The 10,971-nt window shown below is 42.0% G+C and overlaps 1 non-coding gene across 1 annotated transcript; it reads left to right on the top strand.

Moving 5' to 3' along the window:
• Positions 1-9,712: 9,712 nt before the first annotated feature.
• Positions 9,713-9,784, top strand: trnam-cau (transfer RNA methionine (anticodon CAU)). The gene has a single exon. It is a non-coding gene; the product is annotated as a tRNA-Met (tRNA).
• The last annotated feature ends 1,187 nt before the right edge of the window (positions 9,785-10,971 follow it).

Raw genomic sequence — 10,971 nt, 5'->3', positions numbered from 1 at the left:
AAAATGATTCACCTTATAATTATTCAAAATTATTAGCACCATGAATGATCAGTTAGATTTATTCAAAAGTGTGATGGTGTTTTAAAGAAGGCATGAGTTTATGAGAAAAAAAAAAAATTATTCTAAAATGTTGTCCGCTGCGTTACGTTGACCCTGCTCCAGCATCAGGTGGTGTGAGGCTGAAGCAGCCTAAGTCTGGTCCTCAGCAACACTAGTGATCGTCTTATTCAGGGAAAACTGAACAACAGCAATCAATAGAAACAACAGCGGTGTTTAACAAGCGCCGGCCAGGACCTCAGTCTTGACTTCTTGCTCGTCCACATCAACTGCCATTGTCCTAAGCCCTAAGCCCTAATCTTGGTCATACTAGGCCACACGCCTGCGAGGAGGAGGGTGTCTACTGTTGGAAAGGCTGAAACATCTGATGATTCTGAGGTACACTACTGATGTGTCCTACAACTTCCCCATACGCTAACTAAAATGACCCCTCAACACAATAATGTGATTTCCTAAAAACACAATCCTCTAGCTCCCATTAAGCCAACACGCCAAACCCCGTAATCACTAATAGTGGGGGTCTAAAATAAAAGGCCCCTACAGGGCAATACACTTCTCTTGTCTTCCCAGGATGCATCACTCTATGTTGCTCATCGCTCCATGTCTAGGTCCTAAACCTAAGACCTGACCTCTGATATCAGAAAATACATCCCACCTACATCCCTTCACTTACACATAACCCCACACCTGCCCCACCTTCTAGCTTGTCCAATTAGACTACAGAGGATGGGTAGGTGAGCAGAAAGACAGACAGGCATGGGTGGTGTCCCGCCAAACCCGGTGGTGCACCTACTCCTTCCGCAAACCTAAAAGCCACGCTGAAATCATACGATGAGTCACCCAAGCCCTTAACCTCTGACAGTCTGACGAGACACCCTAAGACTAAACCCATTCAGGTTGAGTCTAAAATGAGAAACTGCAAGACCAATGGCAATGCTTAACAAGCGCCGGCCCGTGCATGACCCTTGACCTTCCTATTTAACGATTCCATCTGATGGACAGAAATGGGGGAAGTTATTTCATATTCTCAAACCTAACCCTAACTCTTTAGAACTCCATATGACGATTCTGTAAACGTTCTGCCAGTGCACAGGAAAAAAGATGTTGTTTTTTTTTCTATAAGGACAAAATACTACATAACACTGCCACTTGGGGAAATGAGTCCTACAACAAAAAATATTACTTTTAAAAACAGATTAAATACATAATTGTTATGTCTTTGTTGTAGAAATAATACATAATTTTCACTTATGTTGATGGAATTTCTATCATGCATTTTTGGTGTCCAACACTTGGACAGAGGAGTTTTCTCATGATTACATACGTTTTATTAGAATTTACATTAAAAAAACCTTTACCGGCTGTTGTTTAACCTAACATCTGTGCCAAGTACTGTGTGACAAAATATTGCTGATATTCTAGTGAAATTACAAAATTATGATGCATACATGTAAATCAATAAAGAAAATAAAATCTTCTATAAAGAAGGTAGATTACACAACAATATGCATATATAATAACAAAATATAAATCAATCACATGAGAACCTTTTTGCATATTGGATACTAAGTACCTTGCATGCACTCACTTCTTACAACATGCACTTTCACTCTGTGTAAGTTTAATAATATTTATGTAATGTTAATAAAGATGAATACAACTCTAGTCATGCATCTCTAACTTCACTGTAGGGTGATATTCAAGCAGAGAATTATCATCCTTCCTTAAACACTTTGGTAAGTTTATTAACATTTATGTAATTCTAATATAAAGACTGAACCTTTACACAATTGTAATATGAGATATTCTGTAACCCTGACTCTTATCCTAGTATCCAATATATGGGGAGGATCCAGATGGTGTGACCTGCCCCACTGGAGACCTCAGGAGCTCCGATAAAGACCAGCCTTGGATTACACAAAATTTACAGAATTTGTCTAGGTCCTAATAGAGAATTTACTTTTTTTCTGACTTTTACAGAAGCTACCTTTCTTCTTTAGAGTTCCAGATGTGTAGTGGCAAAAAAGGGGAGCGAAATGGTCAAACAAGGGATGAGATGTGTGCTTACACTCCAGAACTTTCCATTGATGGGGAGACATCTGCCCACTCCAGCCAGCCTGTGGAGAAACCTAAGCCTGAAATGATAAACCTACAGGAAGGATATGCATTGTCTTCACCAGACTCATCCAATGAGATGAAAACAGACCCATGATCCAAACAAAAAAACAAACAAACAAATATTTAAGTATGCTCAAGTCAAATGACTTGAGCATCAAGTTCCAAAGAGAGGCATCTAATTCCATTCCCAAACTTTTGGGTGAGTAGATCATATTACTAACATAAGCCTATTTTCTTTAATAGCTCCATAGAAATATTCGGTACACGTTATGTAAGTGTATAGGAAAACTGTGCATATTCTCTATAAGGACATAGAAAGATTATATAAAAGTTCTCTGTGTGTGTGTGTGTGTGTGTGTGTGTGTGTGTGATGGTGGTGGTGGTGGTGGGGGGGTCCAGAGGTCTCCAGTGGGGTAGGTCAGACCATCTTAATCCTCCCGTCATATCGAAAAATAGGATTAGGGTTACACAGTATAGAAAACGTGTATTATCTATAAGGAAATAGAAATATTCTGTAAAATGTCTTAGTGTATAGTAAAAATATGTGTATTCTCTATAAGGACAGATTCTATAAACATTCAGTCTATAGGTAAAATATGTAAATTCTCTATAAGTACACAGAATTTTTACAGAATCTTTCTATCAGTGTATAGAAAAATGTATAGAAAAATATGTAATTTCCCCCCCAGAGGATTTTAAGGTTGTGCCGACAACATAACTATCCAGAGAGTTGACAGAGAGTTGTTGGAGCAATGTGCCACAGCTTAAAAACATCAGACAAATTCTACGTTGCCAACTCCAACCTGGCACGTTCTATAAATGTTCGGTCTCTATTCATTCATAACCACATTTTATTTTTTTTTAGTTCACAGCTGTATTCATCCTTACCAACAATTCCCCCTGGGCTCAAAAACGTACAGATAACTCACCTTTATTACAACAGTAAATAACACTGAGACATATGCTAACTACTCCATGAAACCACTAATATACTTACTTACCTTCGTACTTGTATGATACCAGATACCTAATGAGAACTTAAGAAAACTGCTGTTTTTATTCAGGTGCAGTGAGACCTGAAAAAGAACAAAATGAGAACTGACTTGGGAACTAATGTTAAAAAGTGCACTACACAAATAAATGTACTGATGTTTTCTTAACGGCTAAAATACAAACGACAAAAAATGAATTGTGATGACGACTTCAAGAGAGCAATCAGGACTGCTTTCATGGGCAAATGGGATGAACTTCCCCTACTCAACTTCACTCTGTAAAATTTCTGTAATAATACAAGTCTGTTACCTTAACTCCAGAGGTCTCCAGTGGGGCAAATCAGGCCATTTGGATCCTCCCTGTGTATTGGATAGTAGGGTTAGGCTTACAGAATATAGAAAAAATGCACATATATCTGTAAGGAAATATAAAGATTCTGTAAGTTATGACAACACATAGAAAAAAATATGTAAATACTCTAGAACTGCATAACCCATATAGGGTTAGTGTTTCAGAATATAGAAAAAAATGTATATTCTCTCACAGATTCTGTAAAGGTTCTGGCAGTTTACAGAAAAAAAAAAGTATTTTATCTACAAGGACATAAAAAGAGTCTGTAAAACATTCAGTGTATAAGAAAAAAATATGTAAATTACATACAACTCTTTAGAAAGATTCTGTAAACAGAAAGTGTAATTATATATATATATATATATATATATATATATTTTTTATTTATTTATTTTTTTTTTATTTTTTTTTTTAATTAAATTTATTTTTTTATTTGGGACCTTGCACTTCATTTCAGTAAAACAAACTGATGGGGAAACATACAGATGCACAGCCAAGAACTTAGCAGGCAAGCATAACTGCATTCATTCTGTTACACAAGCCAAGGACAAACATCATGTTGCCATTTGCTGTTGGAGTATCCTTGGCCTTGATTCTGCAGCCAGGGCTCTTATTCTACTATTGCCACAAAAGAAACAAAAATAGCACACGAGATATGGGCAGTGACATATTGGAGGATGCATTGCCTCCAAAAATAAGGTCTGTGACCTTCAACATTAAAGAGAATGACGTATACTGCTCAATACGGGACATTCAGTTGTGAGATGTGGACTGTGACAAAAAACAAAAACAAAAAAAGACCAGGATTGAGGCCAGGATACCACCTAAAGATACAATGTTATTGTAATGGGTGGATGAATGAGGCCATTGTTTTTTAAAAAAAATACTACAAACCGTGATTTGGAGATCATGGTATCAACTTGGGTCATTGCTTTGTGATCTGTTTTGAACATAATGGTGGAAACTTTGGAGAATACTGTGTAATAAAAAATGGTTATGTAACTGACCTTGACGAAAATGTATAAAGATTGAACCCACCTGAGACTGTTAGACATTATCCGGACAATGCCTCGTTTGTAACATCCGGCTGTTTCCACACAGTCCGAGTTCATTACGTCTCAGTGTCACCAAACCAGAGATAGCAAATCCCCTGGTGCTGCGGGTACACGAGCATACGGGCATACGGGCATCTCATCTTTCTCGAAAAAAGCAGATCCCATGTATTTTGATAACACCAAGATCTACCCGTCTTGACCAACACTGCAGGGGGGGATCGGCCTACAGCGCAAGACATGAGTAGGCGGAGTGAATGCACAGATGGGTGTGGCTAGGCACAGATGCACAGATGGGTGTGGCCGAGTGCCATGGCTAGGCACTCGGTGGGTACTAAAACGCAACTGCGAGCTCCCTATCGCTCACATGAGCCTTGGGAGCCGCCGAGAGGGTTCTGTGTCTGTGTTCCTCCAAGGTCACCCCACCAGTATCTGTGGCTATCCCGCAAGCCACCCAGTCTGACCAAGTTCCTGTTCCCGGCGTGAGAGACGTTGCCCATCCTGATCCTGTGGCTTAGCCTCTGGACCTGCCTCCAGGCCTCCCGGACCCACCAATGAGCGCTGTAGCTGCACCCCCAGACCTCCTGGACCCACCACTGAGTGCCTCAGCCGCTCCCTCAGCACTCTGGGACCAGCTGTGGATCATAGTTGCTGCACTGCTGGAACCCCAGTCAGGCTCTGTTCCCGGCATGGAAGACGCTGCCTGTCCTGCTGCTGTTCTGGTTCCCGGCATAGTGAGTGCCGCCTGTACTGTTACCAGGTCTGTTCCTGTAGACGCACCTCCAGACCCGCCACCGCTAATGGCTGCTGCCACTCCTCCGGACCCACCACCAATTAATAATTTATAACCTTTCCTGCCCCATTTTGGCCAAAAGTGTTATTATATAAGGGGTTAATAAAACATACAGATGCAGAAATAAATTACATACCAACACCCATCTATTATGCACAAAATACACAAAAGAGTCTTTGTCTCTGAAACCAGTCTCTGCACATGTGAAGGCAGTGCTTGAGGGTTTAACTAAACAGTCCTCACCACAATCCAGCATTGTTTTAGTTACCAGAGATGTTGGTCAGATAGATGAAGGACTGCAGGGATAATAGCCAAATAGGTGAACAAGATCTTTGAAATAGGCCTGAGTCACACAGATGAAGGGTTTGGCGTTAATTAGGATACTGTATATCCCAAGATAGCCTTGTAATTCTGAGGCTATACAGTAAGTAATTGCCTTGGGTCACTGTAGTCCTTAGATGCTTACAGTCAGACCACACAACAAAGGACAGAACAACCCCCACTAGACATATATAACAAACAGTGCAAAGTCACACATTCTTCTATTAACCTTGAGCTGGTACCACATAGATTTGAAGATAAGATTCCAACTTGTAATATTATAAACCCTAACCATTCCAAACAGTAAAAGTATTATAAATCATGCAACAATGATCAAACATTAACCAAATTTAAACTTACAACAAAGCAATAGGGGAAAAAAAGGTTCTTTAACAAGGAGATTTTCACCAAAGAGGAAGCCATTTCTACTTCCTAGTGTGCTTCTTTTGAATATGTAGAACACAGACTTCCTAAGCTAATGTAACAGTGCTAAAATTATATAGTTGTGAAATGCCTGCAAAATGGTTTCAGCACCAGCTGCTGGTCAGAAAGTCTCCACCCCCTATATAAAGCAGAGCGCCACATAGCTGCTGTGGGTAGGTTCATTTCCCAGTCATGTCACAAAGTTTGTCTTATTATTTATATTCAGTCTCACTATTTTTGGCAGATTTCACCACACTTCTAATTATAAGAAATTTGAGACGTGCAAATTTTCTAACAATATAGGCTTTTGTATAGGCTGGCTGACCACTCAGTGAAATTAAATGTTGCAAGTGGGTCAATTTAATTTGATTTCATTGTGTTCATTTTTTAACTGTTTAATTTTTCACCTGCGTCCTATGAGGCACAAATTAATCTGAGTATATTTTTGTTCTAGCTGCAAGCTAGCGCTGAGTTAGCCTAGCTATGTTTTATAGTTAGCTTGAAATAATTGCGGTTCATTGCTATAGGGTGCTGTTCATTTTTAATTTATTTATTTTAAAAAAAAATTTATTGATCAGAAAAAAAACTATAAAATGGATGAGGTGGACATTTTCTATGTATGAAATGGAATGTATAAGAATATGTAGATAAGATTGAGATCATTATTTATTATTAAACACTATAGAAACAAAGCTTCCTTTTATGTAAACATTTTTTAATATTGTTATAATGGAAGAAGTTGTAACATTTACTGCGAGGTGCACGGCAGAGTGAGACAGAGCTACTGCAGGCTTGCTAGCTGACCACTCAGGGAAATTAAATGTGCTTCCTGAACTTGGTACGGTGTGGAAAATAAAAGGAAACCCCATTCATCCACAACCTGGTGTGCATCATTGATTGGGATGGAACATGGGTCAAGCTAACTACCATTTTAATCTTCTAAAAGTTGCAATCTAACTCTTAACTCCCTATAGAATAGCAGAGTGGCGGAGTGTGCTGGGCCCATAACCCAGAGATCAATGGATTGAAACTGTTTTCTGCTAAAAAGACTTTGTCTTCCAAGGTGCTGTATCACCTTAAAGCAGTTGTCAGTAGTTTTACTGTTTTTAAAGAAAATATTTCCACAGATGTAGGTGTTCTTGCTTCACTGAAACAAAACCCAACATCAGCTAAACATCCACACAAAGCTTTATTTCTAATCACATTTTCCAAACCAAAAAACAAAACAATGTCCAGCAAAAAAAGTACTCCAAAAAGAATAGATGTGACCAAAATGCGAACATGTAGCTTTTGAAACATCACGGCATCTTTGGCAGGTTATGCTGAATGTTTATGTGTGGCCATGCGTGCTTCTACAGGAGGTCTGCTCCGTGCTTACAGTGATTCAGTCGTTTTGCCGACTTCTGTTTTGACTTAACTCTTACCTTGGTCTAGCACGGTTTCCTTTTGTCCTTCCATCGCATCTTGACTGCAGGCAATGACTGCTCGCACATCAGATTTCTAAGTTCTTGAATCTTTGGTGCTTAAGTAAGGAGTTTTCCATTAGCATGGGTGCAGGTCAGCATCTCTGGATTCACTGTTTCAAGCCAGAAGCATTCCCGGCTAAACTCCTAGAGTGTGGGAGTAGGATCTTTTCCCATCGTTGCATTTATCTTTGCATTTATTTTCCATCTTCCACTAGATTCTGGGAGTGTCAAGACATTGAACATGCTAGCAGCGCTAATGCTAACAGCGCTAGCGCTAACAACGCTAATGGTGCTATCGGTGCAGCCAATGGCGCATGCGCAGAGCCCACCATGGAACAGTGCCCTCTCATCATCACGGAGAGTGACGTGACGAGAGTGTTTAAAAGAGTGAATAGCAGGAAGTCAGCGGGATCAGACGGTATCTGCGGGAGAGTCCTCAAAGACTGCGCAGACCAGCTAGCCCCGGTATTCACCGACATCGTCGATCTCTCCCTGACGCTCGGTATCGTCCCATCCAGCTTCAAGCGATCCACCATCGGCCCCGTCTCAAAGAAACCTAGACCCTCCGGCCTCAATGACTACCGCCCTGTTGCCCTCACATCAGTCGTGATGAAGTGTTTTGAAGAGCTAGTCAGAGACTTCCTCACCTCTTCACTGCCAGCCTCCATGGACCCACTGCAGTTTGCATACCGCCACAATCGCTCCACTGATGACGCAATTGCACATCTGCTCCACACCACACTGACCCACCTGGACAAAGGGAGGGGTAATTATGTTAAAATGCTGTTTGTCGACTACAGTTCAGCATTTAACACTATCATCCCCTCCCTACTCACTACTAAGTTGGAGGATCTAGGACTGCATACATGCCTGTGCGACTGGATCTCCAACTTCCTAACAGACAGACCACAATCAGTACGGGTGGGCAACTGTGTCTCATCCATCCTCACCCTCAGCATTGCAGCTCTTCAGGGTTGTGTCCTAAGCCCCCTGCTCTACTCACTGTAAACCAACGACTGCGCAGCCACTTCCAGCTCCACCATCATTGTCAAGTTTGCTGGCGATAGCGTCGTCATGGGCCTGATCTCGGAAAACGATGAGAGGGCCTACCTGGAGGAGATTAAACACCGGGAAAAGTGGTGCCAGGGAAATAATCTCCTCCGAAACGTCAGCAAGACAAAACAGCTGATTGTGGACTGCAGCAAGAAGAAGGAGCGGCACTACCAACCTGTGAGGATCAATGGAACCACGGTGGAGAGAGTAGACAGTTTCAGGTACCTTGGAGTTCACATCTCACAGGACTTGTCCTGGTCCCGCCACACCAACTCCCTGGCAAAGAAGGCTCGTCAGCGTCTTTACCACCTCAGATGCCTAAGAGACTTCAGACTGCCCTCCAAGGTACTGCGGAACGTCTACACCTGCACTATCGAGAACATCCTCTTGGGGAACATCACAGTCTGGTTTGGGAACAGCACCAAGCAGGACAGAGAAGCACTCCAGAGGGTTTTGCGTTCAGCAGAGCGCATCACTCATCTGGAACTTCCTGACATGCAGACCATCTATTACAAGCAGTGCCAGACCAAGGCCAGGAGGATTGTGAAGGACCCCACCCATCCCAACAATAGGCTCTTCTCTCTGTTGAGGTCAGGGAAGCGCTTTCGCTCCCTGAAGACCAATACAGAGAGACTGAAGAGGGGCTTCTTCCCACAGGCCATTCGGGCCCTGAATCAGGGCAACTGATAAACTGTGGGGACCACCACCACCATGTTACTGTAAATCTGTCAACTGGAGTTGTACATCGTGTACATACACATATATACACTGTAGATTGTGTATATATACATATTACACATACATTGTTATATACTTTTTTTATAGATATATTTATATATATATATATATATATATTTCCTTATGCACCCCTGTTTCTTTCCTCAGTTTAGACAGAGCACTCACAAAAACATTTCACTGCGAGTTATACCGTGTATGACTATGTACGTGAGAAATAAACCGAACTTGAACTTGAACTTGAACCCTAACTCTTACAGATTGGTCAAAGTTATCCAGAATTGAATTTAGGACACAATAGTGCACCATATGCAATATCCTAAGGGATAGAGCAGAAGCAAGCCCTTTATAGCAGTGTGGCGCAGCGGAAGCGTGCTGGGCTCATAACCCAGAGGTCGATGGATCGAAACCATCTTCTGCTAAAAGGACATTGTCTTCTAATGGGCTGTATCGCCTCAAAACCTTTGTTGAGTGCAGTTGTTGGTACTTTTACTGTTTTTAAAGAAAATGTTTCCACAGATGTAGGTGTTCTTGCTTCACTGAAACAAAACCCAACATCAGCTAAACATCCACACAAAGCTTTATTTCTCATCACATTTTCCAAACCAAAAAACAAAACAATGTCCAGCAAAAAAAGTACTCCAAAAAGAATAGATGTGACCAAAATGCAAACACGTAGCTTGTGAAACATCCCGGCATCTTTGGCAGGTTATGCTGAATGTTTATGTGTGGCCATGCGTGCTTCTACAGGAGGTCTGCTCCATGCTTACAGTGATTCAGTCGTTTTGCCGACTTCTGTTTTGACTTAACTCTTACCTTGGTCTAGCACGGTTTCCTTTTGTTCTTCCATCGCATCTTGACTGCAGGAAATGACTGCTCGCACATCAGATTTCTAAATTCTTGAATCTTTGGTGCTTAAGTAAGGAGTTTTCCATTAGCATGGGTGCAGGTCAGCATCTCTGGATTCACTGTTTCAAGCCAGAAGCATTCCCGGCTAAACTCCTAGAGTGTGGGAGAAGGATCTTTTCCCATCGTTGCATTTATCTTTGCATTTATTTTCCATCTTCCACTAGATTCTGGGAGTGTCAAGACATTGAACATGCTAGCAGCGCTAATGCTAACAGCGCTAGCGCGAACAACGCTAATGGTGCTATCGGTGCAGCCAACGGCGCATGCGCAGAGCCCACCATAGAACAGTGCCCTCTCATCATCACGGAGAGTGACGTGACGAGAGTGTTTAAAAGAGTGAATAGCAGGAAGGCAGCGGGATCTGACGGTATCTGCGGGAGAGTCCTCAAAGACTGCGCAGACCAGCTAGCCCCGGTATTCACCGACATCGTCGATCTCTCCCTGACGCTCGGTATCGTCCCATCCAGCTTCAAGCGATCCACCATCGGCCCCGTCTCAAAGAAACCTCGACCCTCCGGCCTCAATGACTACCGCCCTGTTGCCCTCACATCAGTCGTGATGAAGTGTTTTGAAGAGCTAGTCAGAGACTTCATCACCTCTTCACTGCCAGCCTCCATGGACCCACTGCAGTTTGCATACCGCCACAATCGCTCCACTGATGACGCAATTGCACATCTGCTCCACACCACACTGACCCACC

The sequence above is a fragment of the Electrophorus electricus genome, chromosome 24 (genome assembly GCF_041902795.1).
Source record: "Electrophorus electricus isolate QZ-2024a chromosome 24, ASM4190279v1, whole genome shotgun sequence".
Classification (NCBI taxonomy): Eukaryota; Metazoa; Chordata; class Actinopteri; order Gymnotiformes; family Gymnotidae; genus Electrophorus; species Electrophorus electricus.
This window is presented reverse-complemented; position numbering and strand designations above follow the sequence as displayed.